Genomic DNA, 18,067 nt, shown 5'->3' with positions numbered 1-18,067 from the left:
TTTCAGTAACTTGAAATCTCAAAGTCATGTTAAATTAAGTAATAGTTACGAAAGGTCTGAGTTATTTCTAAATAAGTTAAAATACTGAAACATTAATTGCTGAATATAAATGTAAAGTATATGTATTTTGGCATCTTGTTTTTATATGGTATAAATTAAGTATATGTAGGTCTTGTGGGTCTGTGAATAAACATGAAAAAACTGTATTATTAGGACACATGTTCCTAAAAGTTAAGAAATGGTGCTCATGTACAAAGTGCTGATATAAAACAGTTTACATTTGCTCACTCCCTAGTTTTCAATAGAAATTAAGGTTACTAAGAGTTAAAAATCTAATTAATAGATGACCATTAAAACTAGAAGAAAGGAAATAACTCTGTATGTGAGGGAAAAAAGATATGTTTTAAATAGGAAGTTATAAAGTATGAGATTTTGTTAAGGGAAAGAGAAAGTAATTTTTTTTCTTTCTAAAGTAGAGTGATGGTTGTTCCAAAATGAGAAAGACGAACATTAAAGGACAAAAATGGAATAGATTAGGAAATTATAAAAGGTTTGTGGAAGATTGATCTTGTGAAAGGAAGTTTATGTTTGATCAAGCTATAATTTTAAAAAAATCATTTATAACATTCAATTTTTTCTAAAACTTTTTTTTTTCCTAAAAATTGAGCATTAATATCAAAAGTACACTGATGGGCCAGGCATGGTGCCTAACGTCTGTAATCCCAGCACTTTGGGAGGCCAAGGAAGGCAGATCGCTTGAGCCTGGGAGTTGGAGACCCGCCTGGGCAGCATGACAGAAACTCATCTCTACCAAAAAAAGTATACAAAATTAGTCAGGCATGGTGGTGTACGTCTTAGTCCCAGCTACTCAGAAGGCAGAAGTGGGAGCCTGGGAGGTGGAGGTTGCAGTAAGCCAAGACTGTGCACTGCACTCTAGCCTGGGTGACAAAGCAAGACCCTGTCTTGAAAAAATAAATAAGTAAAATAAAAAGATGCTAATACAAAACAGAATTTGGTTCTCTCTGTTAACACGAGGTTATCACGGTTGTTTTAAGTCTTGTTATCTATGGTTAATTCCTTTATTCTGATGTTTTTCTCAATGCTTTCTTGGAGTATTGATGTATGCTTAATAAGAAATAGTGAAAGCTTTTTCTTTCCTTCTAGGTAATTGGCTTAGGAAATAAATATTTTGTGTTTTATCAAGACAATTTCTTGTCTTGTGCTTTGTGTTTTCTTTTATTAGGCCTTTGATTACTTAAGAAAAGTGTGTCTTCTCAATATTAAAAGAGCTAAATTTTGGCTGACAACTTTGTAACTTACTTTATTTGCCTTCGACAACTTTGTAACTTACTTTATTTGCCTTTGACAACTTTGTAACTTACTTTATTTGCCTTTGACAACTTTGTAACTTACTTTATTTGCCTTTGACAACTATGTAACTAACTTTATTTGCCTTTGACAACTATGTAACTTACTTTGACAACTATGTAACTTACTTTGCTTCTCAAGTCTTTTAATTATTACTGGTTAAATGAATAATTGTTATTTCCACAATGATCTGTGATATTATTTTAATTAAATGTTTTACACTTTTTGACATTTTTTTTTACAACTTCCCAAAATCAAATTTTAGATTAAGTCTCTCCGACCTCAAATTCACTTTAAGGTTTCTCAGTTGGGCTAGCAGAAAACATCAAAGGATGAGTCTCTCACCTTGAAAAAGACAGACATTACTCCAATTAGGCTTAACTGATCATCAGATATGTTGTCAGTCATAATTTTGGTTATCATGTTAAATTGCTGTATGACACAGAAACAACCAAATTTCCTTGTCAACTGAATCATTATTTTAATGAACTCTCATCAGATCTCTAATCATGGTTGCTTTAAGTCTTGTTATCCAGTTAATTGCTTTATTCTGATACTTTTCTCAATGCTCTTTGCAAGCGACTATAATCCTAAAATATTGTGTTTTCTCTTCTTTTCTTTCTTTCTTTCTTTCTTTTTTTTTTTTTTTGATATGAAGTCTCACTCTGTTGCCCAGGCTGGAGTGCAGTGATGCAATCTCGGCTCACTGCAACCTCCACCTCTTGGGTTCAAGCAATTCTCCTGCCTCAGCCTCCTGATCAGCTGGGATTACAGGCATGTGCCACTACGCCTGGCTAATTTTTGTATTTTTAGTAGAGATGGGGTTTCACCATGTTGGTCAGGCTGGTCTTGAACACCTGACCTCGTGATCCACTTGCCTCAGCCTCCCAAAGTGCTGGGATTACAGGCATGAGCCACCATACCCGGCCCAAAATGTGTTTTCAAGGAGATTCATGGTAAGGATGGAAAGGACTTTGACAAGAACAGGTCTCTGAAAACTTTAAGATCATACCATTGGACTGGGTAAAAATTTCCAGAACTCTAATAAAGAAATTGATAGGCTTGTGAAACTACTGACCAGGATCAAGTAGAACAAAAATTAATTACATAAGACTGAATAAAATGATAAATAATAATTGTGGGTTTTTAAGTTTCTTAATTGGACACATTGCTGGTGTTTTATTTCTCAGACTGAAAAAAACCCCTTTTTCCTTCTATTAGCTTTCAGCGATTTGGTAAAGTTATACTCTTATGAACAAAAATGGAAATATTTATGTTTAAAAGTCCAATATGAGATTTCTTATCCAAAGTTCCAGCAAAGCAAACTTTGTGACCAATCACTAGTCTTACTGCAGTTGTGTAAATAATTAGGTCAAATTTGACAAGACTAAGCTTATTTTGCAAAAAAATTCAGCTTGCTTTGATTATCTTTAGTAGAAATGAGGGTAACTGTACAGAGAAAAATTATGTTTCAGGAGAAAATCTACAGTATACCTGTTATTAGATTGTAGCCCTGTTCACTGTTTTTGAGTTTTTACTACTTGTAGACTGGACTGGATCTGGAATTCTTCTACTTTCCTATCTGGAAACATCTGGCTACAACTCTCCAAATATGAACAAGAACTGCTCTGGCCCCAAAGCCCTATAAGCTAGAGCTTGACAACTCCATGTACATTACAAGGGACAAGCCTCATACCTGATACGTGGGCCACACAGAGTTCACCCAAATATCCGATGTTATAATCAGAGGCACTCAAACTGCAAACCAGGACAAGAAGCTGACAATTTCATGCTGTGGACAGCTTTTGCCAAGACATCAGAACAAGATTCTTTAACATAATGAGACTCTTACTCCTCTTAATTATTCCTTGCTTATGCCTACCTTTTTCACTCGGCAGAATAATGCTATATTGCTGAACTGCACAATCAGAGACTTGATGAAACAATGGATCTGTCATGCCAAACCTAGCCACGGGATGGTAGGTAACAGATATGCTACCTTCTAGCTGAACAGGAAATAATCTGCACAGTTGCTAATGCTTCTTGTTGCACACGGATAAACAGAACAAACAGGCTGCTTGGCTAAAACAGGTAGATTGCCCATCTGGCTCATTATTTGATCTAAATGATTTCAGTTTGGTTCACGGGGACCCCAGCTAAGAGGCATACTCCAAACTCTTGGTATTATCATCCTTACAAGTCATTAGCCACAATAGTTGTCTCCCTGGTGCACTGTATCTCTCAAAAAAGTCTTAAATGTGTACATGCAGCCATCTGCTGAAGGGTAAATGTTCTCTCTCTGGCTGGAATGATGGAAACTCCAAGAAATGCATGACAATGAGGACACCTGTGAATGATGTGTTAAGACTCAAACCCCAAAATAATGATGACAGAATAGCACTGATGCCCTAAGTTTTGGTCATGCTGTCTCCTAGGTGAGAGCATGACCAAAAGGGAAAGATTGTTAAATTCATTTTAGAGGAGGTCATTGGCTCGAACTGAGCTCCTGCAATAAACCCAATAGACCAAACCAAAATGGCGTCACTCAAGCTGAAGTTCCATAGCACTAAGCCAAAACAAGATTTTTATTTGACCTTCCCAGAAATCAGAAGAGAGAATAGCCAACTCCCCAAACAGGCCAGTTGTAGCTCACACAATAAGAAAGTCCCCTCTGCTTTAATTTTTCTAAGGGAAATAACTCTGAAACAACCAATCTGCTTTTTATTTTATGTTTCTGCTTCCCCCAGTCCTTTTCTTTCTATGAAACCAACCTCTTCTGCTGGCCCATCAGAACACTCATTCTATTCCACTGTTGCCCAATTCTAGAATCACAGGTAAAAGACAATTCAGATCTTTAAATTTACTGTAATGTTGTCTTTTGACAATACCTTTTCAAACCCCAGATCCCATCCATTCCCATGTCCTCTTTCTATTTTACCTTCCAAATATCCAGGGACTCTGTCCCACTGCCACCAACCTTATCCAAGCTGCCATCCTCTGCTTGCAAATACAAGGCAGCCTACCAATTCCACTCTTGCCTTTCCAAGGCGTTCTCCCACTGCAGCCAGGGCAATCTTATCAATTTTTCAAAGCACAAATCTCACATCCTCTCAATCTCTCTCTCTCTCTCTCTCTCTCTCTCTCTCTCTCTCACACACACACACACACACACACACACACACACCACACTTAAAACACTTAATGGCTATTTAGCTTATTGAGGTGGAGTTTAAGTGCTCTTAAACTCAAGGCTTTGGCAGGCTCTTAAACTCAGGCATCTCACCCCTTCTCCCACCTCTGCCTCAGGTCTCTGCCCACTGTTTTCTCACCTAGACAGTATCCTCTCCATCCCCAAGTGCCCACCTCACATTTCACCTAGTTAACTCTGATTTATCCTTCAGATCTCAGCTATGATCTTTCATAGTATTTACTAGTCTGTAATTATGGGGCAGAGGTTGGGGGTAGATGAATTCTGCCTTTTTCAATCAGGGTTCCAACAGAGAATAAGGCCTAATACCCTAGGGCACGCATCGGATGTACTGAATGAACTTCTCTCCCACACACCCAGAATGGCACCAGCTGTGTCCCAGTCCTGGAAGAGCTTAGCATATAGTCACAGAGTTCTGTGTTCTGTGGTTCAGATGGGAAACCCAGGTTTGAAAAGCTTTGTGCCAAATACTACTTGACACAGAGTAGGTGCTCAAAGGTTTGTTCAGTTAAATTGAAACAGAAATGTAATCTTGCAATGACCCCCAAGGCTGGCACGCTCTTGCTCACTCTGCTCCAGTCACTCCAGCCTCGTGCTATTCCTTCAATACCCAGCTCGTCCCCCTGCCTGGCATGCCTGTGCCCCAGGTAACTGCTTGGCCAACTCCCTCACCTTCTCAAGACTTGACACAGATCTCACCTTTCAATGAGGCCACGCTGGACACCCTATGTTAACTCTGCAACCTGATTCCTTAATCCTGGAACTCCTGATGCCCCCCTAATCCTCCTTCCTACAGCACTTATTACCCTCACACATTCTTTATATGCAATTCATCAGTGCATAATGTTGACTGTTTGTCTATTTTCCCCTACTAGGAATATTGGTTTCATGAGGAGATCTGTAACCCAAGTGGCTAGAACAAGACTGGCATGCAACAGGTGCCTAATCAATGTTTATTAGCTAAATGCATGAACATGCTTCTTCTGAGTTACTACTCTCTCATAATTTGGAAGCACACAGAGACTGCCTGGCTCCAATTCTGTAAGACTTTAGCTCAAATGCCTGCCAATGATTAGAACGCCTCTCTGAGTCCTGGTTCAAATACCTGAGGCAAAACCAGTTGACCCAGCTCATCTTCCCAAAGCAGGCCATGCAACAGAGGTCAATGGCAGCTGCCCATGGATGAGCCATTTAGTGCAGAAGGGCCTCTTGGCATAACCAAAAAAGAGCAAAGACATCGGGAGCTATTCAGATGTGGAAGCAAAAGCTCTCCCCAGATCGCAAGCACACTGCTGTGTTACAGCAGAGGCCACACTGGGTATCAGTGGAAGCAGGAGCGAGTTGGATCAAGCTAGACATTTAGTCCCCAATCCTGACCTTAGTGAGGGCTGCTGCTGGGACTTAGTGGTGTACCTCAATGTCTGGCTCACCCAGGGTGCATCACTCCCTCAGGAAACTTAAACGTCCACATGCAGCCATCTGCTGAATGGGAAATGTTCTCTCTCTGGCTGGAATGATGGAAACGCCAAGAAATGCATAATGAGAACACCCATGGATGACACATTCCCATCTCGTCCTCTCCATAAACAGATTTGTTGACAAGTATAACTAGCACAGACACTTAGTAATAATAAAAAATAAAAAATCAATGTAACTCTGCAGGCAAGCAGGCATTCTTTAGAATTCCTCACCATCCCCCCGTTCCCTAATGACCTGAAAGGCAGAGTGACTGACACAAGCTGGGTAGTTCTGGCTCAGAAGGATGTCTCATGAAGCTGCAGTCACCCGAGACCTGACTGGGGTTGGAAGAGCTGCTTCCTTTCCCTGTGGACTGCTGGCTGGAGCCACAGATCCTCACCTGTGGCCTTGCCTCACCACAGGACAGCTGGTCTCCCCTAGAGGAGGGGATCTAAGAGCGACAGGCTGGTGGAAGCCCCAACATCTTGTATGACCTCTGCTGTGTTCTACTAGTCACGGGACCAGTCCTGATCCAGAGAGGGAGAGGATGACACCTGCGTGTGAATACCAGGAGGTGGCGATCCCTGGGCCATCCCTGAGAAGACATACATATCACAGTCTGTCTGTGTAGACCAAGGCCTATTTTTGAAGGGCCCAGAGCTAACAAAAGGTTTTTACATCTTAAAGCGTTATAAAAAGGAAAATAAAGAAGCATATGTGAGTGGCCTCAAAGCCTAAAATATTTATTATATGGTCTTTATAGAAAAAGTTTCATGACCTCTGATGTACACTGTACTTGCAGATGATTTAAGGAATCTTTCAAGGCTAATTCTGACTCTGTACAATGTTCCCTTTATGCTCTGACTTTAGAATCTCCCAAATGAACAACTCTATTGAGACAGGTGCTCAGCAAACTGTAGCCATTATAGTGGCAAATGCTAAGAAATGAACAGCTCATCATAACCTGAACAGAAAGATAATAATCAACAGTTTCTTGTCTATAAGTAGATGACTGATAAATACAAACTCAGTGAATGACTAAATGAATAAGAAATACTACAAGGACGCATCTTGAAAGTATGGAGCTATCATGACAATAAAAATATCTTAGGATTTCAACATGAATTTGGAAGAAGCAAAAAAAAAAAAAAGTATGGAGCTATCATGACAATAAAAATATCTTTAACTGGCTGGGCACGGTGGCTCATGTCTATAATCCTAGCACTTTGGGAGGCAGAGGCAAATGGATTACCTGAGGTCAGGAGTTCGAGACGAGCCTGGCCAATATGGTGAAACCCCGTCTTTACTAAAAATACAAAAATTAGCCAGGCGTAGTGGCGTGCACCTGTAATCCCAGCTACTTGGGAGGCTGAAGCAGAAGAATCACTTGAACCTGGGAGGCGGAGGTTGCAGTGAGTGGAGATTGCACCACTTCACTCCAGCCTGGGCAACAGAGCAAGACTCTGTCTCAAAAAAACAAAAAAATAAAAACAAAACAAAAAAACTTTAACCAACGATTTACAATTTAAACACAACAAAATATGAATGTGTTATAATTTACAGCAATGATAGCTGAAATTTATCGAGGGCTAACTCTATGCCAAGTATTGCCAGGTATTCTTGCATTCACGCCTCATACGCTGAGGCAGGTGGAATTAGTTGCCTTCATTTTACAGATGAGCAAATTTGGGTTGACAGAAATTAAGTAATCGCCCCAAGATTACATGACACATAAGTAGCATGACTATTTTCTCTTAGCAAACTACATAAAAAAATAAAAAGCAACTCTGCAACCTGAATGTCACGCCTGAGATCAGCTTGCTGCAAGCACAGCAGGGACAGCAGCCCTCCGCTGGGCCAGGTTTCTCCTCCATCCTTTCTCCCTCCCTCCCTCCCACTCAGCCTGCTGGGATCCCAACCCAGGAACTCCAAGAAGGGCATGGCTCCAGGCTCTCTATATAAGAAAGGTCTAAGAGACTTGAAATGGGTGATTGAACCTAATTGCTCACTGATCTGCTCCCTCTAACCAAAGAGTTTTAAAACACACCTTCACTGAGATCTTTGCTGAGATTGTGGACTCAGCACAGGACCTGCCTCCTGCTTTCCTAAATGAGTAAGTGGCTGGCAGCTGCTCTAGCTCTGGGGGCAGCAAGGTTTTGACACGTGAATTAGGAGAGGGCAGAGAGAAGGCTGCAGCTCTTGCAGCAAACTGCAGGGTTGTTAGGTCTACACCCAGGACACCCCGCAGCTACTGCACACAGAACTAGGCTCTCGGCCCAGGGTTTCCTAGGTGGACATAAAGAGATCTCAATTCTCCCTGAATGGATTTGGAGATGGCTCAATGTGTCCACTCTTCACAGATTCGTGAACCTGAGGGTACAGGACTTGCTCAAGGCTATACAACCAGTGGCACAGTCAAAGTTCCCTGATGCTAATTCAAATGTTTCCACATTCTGGATTCTGCTCTTGGAAAGCTTGAAGTCCAGCTGGTTGAAAAGACAGTTGATTATGACAGGTTCTAGAGGGAAGAGGACCTGGGCAGAGGGAACCTGGACTAGAGGCTGAGTGTCCCTGTGTCAGGGACAGAAAGAGAGGGGCCAGGGTAAAGGAAGACAGGAAGTCAGAGGCCTGGAACAAAGTGGAGCATGAAGGGGAACGTGTGTGACTATCTGGACAGGAGAGTCAGCTGACCAAGGACAAGGGCAAGGACTGTCAAAGGGCACCGAGGGACCAGCTGAGACCAGAGACATGAATCTGTGTCAATAAAGCCCTAATTAAACATACCACTGTGACCTCAATGGGATTCCAATAAATACAGTTGTCCAATTCCCACACAGTAAACATGCAAGCCACAACAAGATGATCACCTCCCTCAGTCCACCCTGATTATGAGATAATAATCATCCGCAAAAACATTATTCCCATGCTTAACAAGCAAAGGGAGGAAGGGCCTTCTAGTCTGCCCTTGTAAACAGACACTCACAGGAAGGGAGAACAGGGAAGAAAGGGGCTTTGACGTCAGAGACCAGGTTTAGGTCCCAATTCTGCCATTTACTAGCTGCATGATCTTGAGCAAGTTACTGGATGCTCAGTGACCTGGTTTCCTCATCTGTGAAATCAAAATCATACTACCTACCCCAAAGAACTCTTGTGACAATCAAAAGCAACATGCTTAGCTCACAGACAGCTGTGACAGATTGTTTACAGTAATGGCCAAACGATTCCCTGCTCCTCATATCCACAGCTTGGCAAGATGACTTTGCTCTTTCCTGTTAGAACGGCCGTAGGTGGGAGGGAGCAGGTCTCTCTCTCTCCCTCCCCCTTGAATCTGGGCTGGCCTGTGGCCTGCTTTAGCCAATGAAATGAAGTGGAGGTGACTGTGCTGCTTCTGACCTGGGGCCTGCATGGCTCCCACTCCCTGGGAAACCTGCTGGCCTCCAGGTGAACAGCCCCACCAGGGGAGGGACCCTGGGCTAGCCTGCTGGAGGCACAGGGATGAGCCCTCCCAGCAGCTGATGGTAGACACTTGAGGGACCGTAGGCAAGACCAGGAGCCCAGCAGCCCAGCCTGAACTGCCAGCTGCATAAGTGTAAACTAGGTGCCCAGTTGCTATGTAAGCTCCCTAAATACCGGGGTGATCTGCCAGCAATGACAGGAGTAATACTCAATGAACTGCAGCTGATAATCAGGACTTCTCTCTTGTCCGGCAATTCTTCTGGTCTTGAGCCATGTTTCCTTCTCTACCAGGTCACTCCCATCAGCATTCAATCCTGCCATTATTTCACCCTTTACTGAATACTTTCCCTTGACCCCAATACCCTTAACAACTACCACCTTGTATCTTCACTCCCACTTCCAGCAAAACTCAAAGAGCGGCCCATGCTCCCTGTGGCCAATTCTCCTCCGCTCATCGTTTTACATTTTCACACCCAACCCTCCACCGACACTTCTTGTCAAGGTCTCCAGTGACCACTATGTTACTGAATCCCAAGGTCAAATCTTGGTCCTCATGTGACTCGACCCAGTCATCATTACGCGCCACCGCAGCCCCCTCTCTGCCTCCTCCTCAGTAACACTTTCTGCAGTTCGCTTCTGGACACCATCTCCTGCTTCCTCGCTACCTTCCCGGAAGGTCTTTCCAGGTTTCTGCTGCTGCTCCCTCATCTCCTCCACCTCCTAATGCTGGAGTGCTCTGGGGCTCTGGCCTTGGCCCCTGCTCTTCTCTGACTTATTTGCTGGTAATGTCACCTGGTCTCATAGCTTTAAACGCCATCTTTATGTCAACAACTCTCAAAAAAGCCTACACTTCTTTTCTGAACTCCAGATTTTCATATTCCAGATTTTAATGGCCTAACAGCCATCTCCTTGTAGATCTCTGACAGGCACCTCAAACTTACTCTGTACCCACACAGCCCTCAATCGTCCCCCGCAATCTGTGCCACTGGAGCTCTTCTGCTTCTAAAGCCAACCTTCTGATGCTCAGGTCAAAACCACCAGGGTCGTCCCAGACTCCTCTTTCTCTCTTGCACCCCATATTCAACCCCTCAGCAAATCCCACTGGCTCTCCCTTCCAAGTCCTTACAGTCACCTCAAGGCCTGACCTCATCTGCCATGGGTCTCCAGTGTTCTCTGCCCTAATCGCACACTCTCAGCTCAGGACCTCTGCGCCAGCTCTTCCTTCTCTGGAGTGCTGCTGCCCAGACATTTGCAACGCAGGCTTCTGCTCCTTATTTCTCATCACCCTCTCTTTGCATCACACACAGAACTAACAACCACATTCCCAGGCCCTGGACATCCTGTCCTTCACTGCCTCCTCTATATGATGCCTATCATCCAAAAGCCTACGTATTTTACATGTTTATATGTACACTAAAAACTCCAGAGGGCAGAGATGTCTTATTTTCCTCATTAAGGTATCCCCTGTGCCTAGAACAGTGGTGACACAGGACCTGTTCAATAAACATTTGTTGGATGAATGAACATCCAATCAATAAATGAACAAATATAGAAACAATAGAATTTTTTTAGTACAGTGTCCCATTTAATGGCAAAGGAAAAATACTGAAAGCCTCTATAGTCAATCATGAGGTTCTACAAACCTTCCACTGTCTGTTTTCTCCTTATTACGGTGGTGAGAAGGAGAAGGAGGTCTCCATTTGCGTAGGCGGAGACCTGAATGTGTGTGTGATGGACAAGCTGCAAGGTGCGCTGAGCAACCCCAATCAAACACAAGGCAGTTGGGGAGTCATGGTTCAGTGCTGTCTGGCCTGTAAATCACAAGATTCTTTGACCTTTTTAAACTGATGAGTGACCTGCTTCTGGTTTCTAGAGTAAGAATGACAGAACACCAAAGCCACACTGCAGGTCAGGGGTTGGCAAACTTCTGCCCACAGCCCAAGTCCACCAGGACCTGTCTGTGTAGGCTGCTTGTTCGTAGCCTGCAAGTAAAGAATGGTTTTCATATTTTTAAATGATTTCACTTTAAATGGTTTTATGAGTATCTACATAATAGTCTTAATTTTGGTTCTTGGCCCTGCAAAGCATAAAATATTCATGACTTGGCGCTTGTAGAAGTTTACCAACCCCTGGGGGCAAACTCCTTGGTAGTCCACGAGGCCCCCTGAAACAGTCACCCAGGTATTTCAGCAAAAAGCGACATCTGACATCAAGTGCACCTTAGAAGCAATCAGCGAAAAGTGATTGGAAAAGTAATTAGAGATAAAGTGGCCACTGGCCATGGTTATTATCTAAAATAATGGTGACATCCTCTATACAGCTGGGAAAGAAATAGCCATACACGGAAATGTATTTTACGCATGTTCCCAGGGCAAAGCATATCTGAAAGCCAATGGCTAAGGATAGATATTGTTCTAAATTTGGAGATATCTGATGACAGAATGAAGTTTCCTTCCCTTTTCTTACCCACACCCAAAGCTACACCCACACTTCTCATGAGAAAAATTCTGTCACACCTAGAGTTTCTAACATCTGATCTTTCACTTAAGAAAAAACAATTTCTGGGACACTTTAGTTACAGTAATGTCAAAACTGCTCCCAAATGGAAGCTCCTAATATACACAGACCTTTCAGTGGCATGCCTAGCAAACAGGAAGCCACTGGCATTATCAAAAAACTGTATCCCAATATGTCATTATTGTATCCTTGTTACATATATTATTGTATCATATCACGTATTACATACGATACAATACATAATGGATTGCATATACAATGTACTGAATATCCTGTAACATGTAAATATAAATATAAAATCATAATATATACAGTATGTTGTATGGTTTTATATTATTACACGCATTATTATATCACTGTTATATTGCTATCCTAACTTAGGAGACTCAAAGCCACACACTAGCTTCAGGGCTTCAGATAAGTTACTTCACTTCTATAAGCCTCAGTGTCTTCACTGGCAAAATTGGGAATGATGAGAGATGTTTACTCTTCTATTCTAGCTCAAGGTGTCAATGTGATTCCAAAGTCATGTTAAATAATCTTTTGTTTACCTTTCTCTCCTACCCTGAACCAGTTTATGATTACATCCCAATATGGCTTCTAACGTCATTGATGAACCAATGGCCTTGCCCATTACATTCACTCCACCATCCTGACGCTCTGCACTTGTTGATTCAAACAGCCCTCCCAGCAAGCTGTTGAATGTCTCTATTTTCCTAACAACTGAACTGGTGCTCTCGTCATACATAAGCAGTTGCCCTCTACAGAAGCGCAGCGGAAGAGGGATTGTAGGGTCATTAGTCACGCTGCCTAAAGTAAGCATTACATTAACAATGTTAATAACACTTCTCGGCTCACTCTGTCTCTTTCATGTGAAGAAATTCAAGTATTTAATAATCATTGCTCTCTGGGAGGCAGAAGATAAAAGTTGTGATGGTAACTGGGTACACTTAAATAAAGCCTCATTTCTCTTTTCTATGAAACTCAGCACTTGAATGAGAGTGAGTCAAGCTCAAAGCAAATGACTGTGGGAAATTAGAATTTTATAACAAAATGGATTCTTAACACTGATAATGGCTTTTGAACTTCTCATACCGTTTCTCTGAGTCCCAGGCCATCAGATAATTCATCAAAATGGTGTTTGTAAGTGTAGTTTAAGTTCGACAAGAGGAATTATTTCAAAACGGTAATATTTCAAATGCCGATGTGCTTGTGACTAACTGGTAAATTCATGCATCACTCATGAAATGCATTGCTTTTGGAAAACAACAAGGCAAGATCCTTAAAGCTATTTCTATGTTCCTGGCTTGGGAACTTTACACTGGGAACTTATCATAAGGAAATCATCCAACAGAATCACAAACCTGTATTAATGAAGCTACTTACTGCTATCTGACCTGCAACAGCAAAAAGTGGAAATAATTTCAATATTCAACAGCAGGTAAATGATTTCATAAGTTATGGAACAGTAACATGATGGAATGTCACAGTCAGTTCAGCTATTAAGACCACATAGAGGCATAAAATTAGAAGAAAACAAAATTATTTGCACATGACAACTCTGAAAAATACGCATAATGTGCAGCAGCTCTGAAAAAGAATAATGACACCTACTAACACTTTTGCTGGCTCACTATGTTTTAGGTCATTCTTTCATTCATTTATTTTAAGACAGGGTCTCGCTTTGCCCAGGCTGGAATGCAGGGAGGAGCACCTGAGGCCAGGAGGCAGAGGCTGTAGTAAGTCATGATCATGCTACTGCATGTGTGCCACCACACCCAGTTAGTTTTATTTAATTTTTTAAAATTTTCTGTAGACAGAGTCTCACTATGTTGTCCAGGCTGGTCTTGAACTCCTGAGCTCAAGTGATCCTCCCACCTCAGCCTCCCAAAGTGCTGTGATTACAGGTGTGAGCCATCATGCCTGTTCTTTTATGTCTTTTAGGCTTAGCCACTCAACATGCATTTTCTTGTCTTGTCCATTTGTTGCAATGTTTTTCTTTAATAATGTAACATCATTTCAACCAAAATTAAACGTAACTTCTCTATATGTGACCTAATAGTAGTAACAATAATAAACATTTACTGAATACTTACTGCATGCCGGGCACTGTTCTAACACTGCACATGTACAGACTCCTTCATCCACATCACCCTATGAGGTGGGCACTATTTGCAGATAAGGAAATTGAGGCCCAGAAATTAAGTAACTTGCCCAAGGTCAGCCAACTAGAAAGTGGGAGAACAAAGACTCCAACCCTGGCATCTGGGCTTCAGAGTCCAAAAGAAATTTTCAAAGAAATTCAACACAATTAAGAGCACTCCTGTGATCCTTCAGCTCAGCCGCCAAACCGATGACATCTAAGCAGGTATTGAATGCTCCAGGAGCTTGCAGATATGAAAGCCAGTGACCAATGCTGATGGTCAGCCCGCAAGGGGTCCTTCAAGACCATAGGCATGTGATACCTTAAACTGAGAGAAGGAAACGGGTGGACAATTACCCAAACTCACACAGCCACTGGGATTGCGATGAAGCCAGTCCTATGATCTATGTCCATGGACCTGGTAAATCCAGGGTTCTCTCTACTATGTTATGCATGATAACAAGAATCACTATTATTCATTAAATGCTCACTGTACGCTAAGGGCTATAATCCCTTTTGTGAATTATCTCATTTAGTGCTCACAATAGTCCTTCAGAGTACGCATTATTATTAATCTCATTTAGAGATCAGGAAACAGGCCTGGAAATGTGAAGTAATTTGTCTTGCCTTACTTATTAGCTAGAAGGCACTGAGCCTGTGGTTATTGCAGCACCCAGCCCGTATGCATTCCAGATCAATATTAATTAGTTAGCACACGAGCATCCAGCTGCCCCAGATGCTACCTCACAATCTAGCATGCAGAGGCGAGTCTAAACACCTTTGCTGACTGGAATCCAAACATTTCTAAATTTGCCCCTATGGCAGAGCAAACACTGGCATTCAGAAGTGAGGCAAATCCTCAGCTCACCCTCCCGCCCCCAGTCCCACCTGGGCCTGCCAATCTGCTGCCAGCACAGCAAACCCCACAGTCCGCCAAGGTCTGCAGGCTGAAGCTTTTTATAGTCAGCTCTTCTACTAAGGGTGTTAATTTTATTCGTTCACACCCACACTGTGTACAAACACGCAAATCATTAACATTTCCATTTACCAGGCTAGTATGGCCCCGAGCTGCTGGGATTTTTAAAGGAGATAACAATTCAATTTGCAATTACTGCTGCAATTTTTAATTCCCAAGGAAACTTCTGTCAGTGCTGTACTCCCATGAGCCAAAATGAATACTGTGAGCAATTCTCCAAATTATGTTGAAAGAGAGAAAAAGAGAGAAAAGGAAGGAACAAAAGGAAAGAAAGGAAGGAAAAGAGCCAGGTTGTCTGCCTGCCCCACCTGCCCGCCTGCCCGCCTGCCCGCCTGCCTCTGGGAGGGCAGGATTATAAGCCTATTCCAGAGAAGTTCAATTTAGCTCTAAATTTCAGTTTCTCCCAGCTGTCTGAATCAACAACTAAATGTTGACTCTTTAAGAGGGGCTTTTGTGAAGTAATATTTGCAACTGAACAATCATCAATGTATTTACTGTTTGCAAACTCAGAATTGCTGTGGGAAAGAGAAAGGTATACTATACCTATTTTCATTCTCCAGTATTTCTACTTTGGGCAGTGAAAGGCTAAGAATGAACATTTCCAGGTCCCAAATAACCACCTGCCACCTTCCAAGTCCCAAATCCACCTGCTGGCACTGGTAACTACTACTTACTGCATGTCCACTGTGCACTGTGCACCCTGCATATGCCTACCCTCCTTTATACCAGCGGCAACACTGCAGCCAGGGAGCACTCACAGAGAGCACATGTGCCAGGCACTGTGCAGGTGCTGAGGACAAAACAATGAACCCCACAACTGCCAGCCCTTAGGTGGTTTACAATCAAGTGGTAAACAGATCAATTAAAAAATCCCATGGATGTGAATTAAACAACACAATACGATACAGTCATTTGGAACAGGCCACTGTGGACAAGGAAAGTGAGAGCATTTGGCATTAGAAAATGCCTTTGTTCAAGGTCGGAAAGCAGGCTGGGACAGAACTCTGGCTGAAACTCTCAGGATCACACTTGAGCCACTGCCTCATCCCACTTCTCATCTTAATTTTTTTTGTTTGGGGCCTGCTAAAACTCACTATGGTAATGCAAATGAGTCAGATTCCTGGACCACGAAAAGCATCCATTATTGTAAAAAACATTTTCTTATGTTTGGGGTTTGTCCTGAGAGCTATCAAAAAACAAAAACCAGAACCACAAGTCAGACAGCATAATGGTCCCCTCATCGGGTACAAGTCCCGCACTGTCTAGCTTCTCTAGCAGGCATAAAGTACTCTATAGGGCGACAGCAGGTAGAGGCTGTGAGATTCACGTTTTTCACGCTGGCGTTCTGCCTCTGAGGCTTTTCAACCCCCTAGGTGTATGACATGGAAGCACACGTAAATGACCTAAATGGCAGTTAACAGTTTCCTTTAAATTCGCCTCTGGAATGCAATCTGGGCCTGCCTTCCTTTAACCATCTTTGGCTCTGGTTAAAGTCTTATTCTCCGGAGCACCTAACACAGGGGCATCTCAGCAGAAATCAGGGGCCGGCCTGGGCTGCCCCAACTGCCTGTAGCAAATCCACATGATGATATGCCTGGGATTCCCATGTACTTGTCCCTAAAGTAGACAGTGCTACTTGCCCTAAAACCTGGGGCGAGCATTCATCCACCAAGATTTCACAACCACGTTGAATGTGGGATGCAGATCAGGGTCATGCTGGTGGCCTGGGATTCTTTTTTTTTGAAATGGGGGTTTTGCTCTGTCACCAGGCTGGAGTGCAGTGATGCAATCTCAGCTCACCGCCATCTCCGTCTCCTAGGTTCAAGCAATCCTCCTACCTCAGCCTCCTGAGTAGCTGGGACTACATATGCACGCCACCATGCCTGGCTAATTTTTTGTATTTTTGGTAGAGATGGGGTTTTGCCATGTTGCCTAGGCTGGTCTTCGTCTCAAACTCTTGAGCTCAAGTGATCTGCCTGCCTCAGCCTCCCAAAGTGCTGGGATTACAAGTGTGAGCCACCGCACCCAGCCTTACTGGGAATCTTTAATTCCAGTTCCTAAACACTGTTTTATAATCCCATTTCCAAAACGTAAGCAACCTCTCAAGACAAAGACAAACAGAACAACTGTGAAGGACCCCTCCCCAGCCCTGTTATTTCGACTCCTCAGCAGGGCATGGTACGATATGAAAAATGGCTTTTCTTTCTGAGACAGACTTTGAACTGGGGAGACAAACTCAGTCCCTGGGTCCATCCGCCCAAATAAACAAAACACTATGTGCCAAAGATGTGCTCCTGGTTAACGGGACCTGTGAAGATTTAAAAAACCATGGGCCATGAGTTGTTCTGTTCTTTTTTTTTTTTTTAATCTCCAATTCACTGGGGATCTTGAAATCACCAACAGTGGTCCTATCACTCCTCTCATTTAAATTACTGAACACAACTAAACAAAACAAAATGAAACATAAAACCTTTCTTTTTGTCTGCACACCCAGCCGCTTTCAATGAAAATTTTCAGATGTTTTAACTCATGGTTTTCGAAGGAGAACCAGAGACAATCCAAAAGTAAGTAAATATATTAAATTTCTATCTGAAAAGTGGTGCTTTTAAGTAGCTGGATCAACGCTGATTTTCTCCTGGGTGGCTGGAGATACCAGCCCACACGGTGCTGAACTCAGAAGCGTGCTGCATCTTGGTCGGCTTCAGTAAATACCAGTGTCTGCTAAAGCTCATTCTGAAGGAAACAGTACTACGACTAAGTCAGAACTGGTTATTTATTTATTTTTGAGACAGAGTTTTGCTCTGTTGCCCAGACTGGAGTGCAGTGGTGCAATCTCAGCTCACTGCAACCTCTGCCTCCCGGGTTCCAGCAATTCTCCTGCCTCAGCCTTCTGAGTAGCTAGGATTACAGGCGGCTATTTTTTTGCATTTTTTCGTAGAGA

General features: G+C 42.7%; 1 protein-coding gene across 17 annotated transcripts in view; it reads right to left on the bottom strand.

Annotated features, from left to right (window-relative positions):
* The window catches only part of RAPGEF1 (Rap guanine nucleotide exchange factor 1), a 156,790-nt gene that overhangs the window by 107,735 nt on the left and 30,988 nt on the right, over nt 1-18,067 (bottom strand). The gene's annotated exons all lie outside the window — the stretch shown is intronic.

The sequence above is a fragment of the Aotus nancymaae genome, unplaced genomic scaffold, assembly GCF_030222135.1.
Source record: "Aotus nancymaae isolate 86718 unplaced genomic scaffold, 86718_ANA_hifiasm-v0.15.2.pri h1tg000003l, whole genome shotgun sequence".
NCBI lineage: Eukaryota > Metazoa > Chordata > Mammalia > Primates > Aotidae > Aotus > Aotus nancymaae.
The sequence above is the reverse complement of the archived record's forward strand: the minus strand, read 5'-3'. Positions and strand labels throughout refer to the sequence as shown.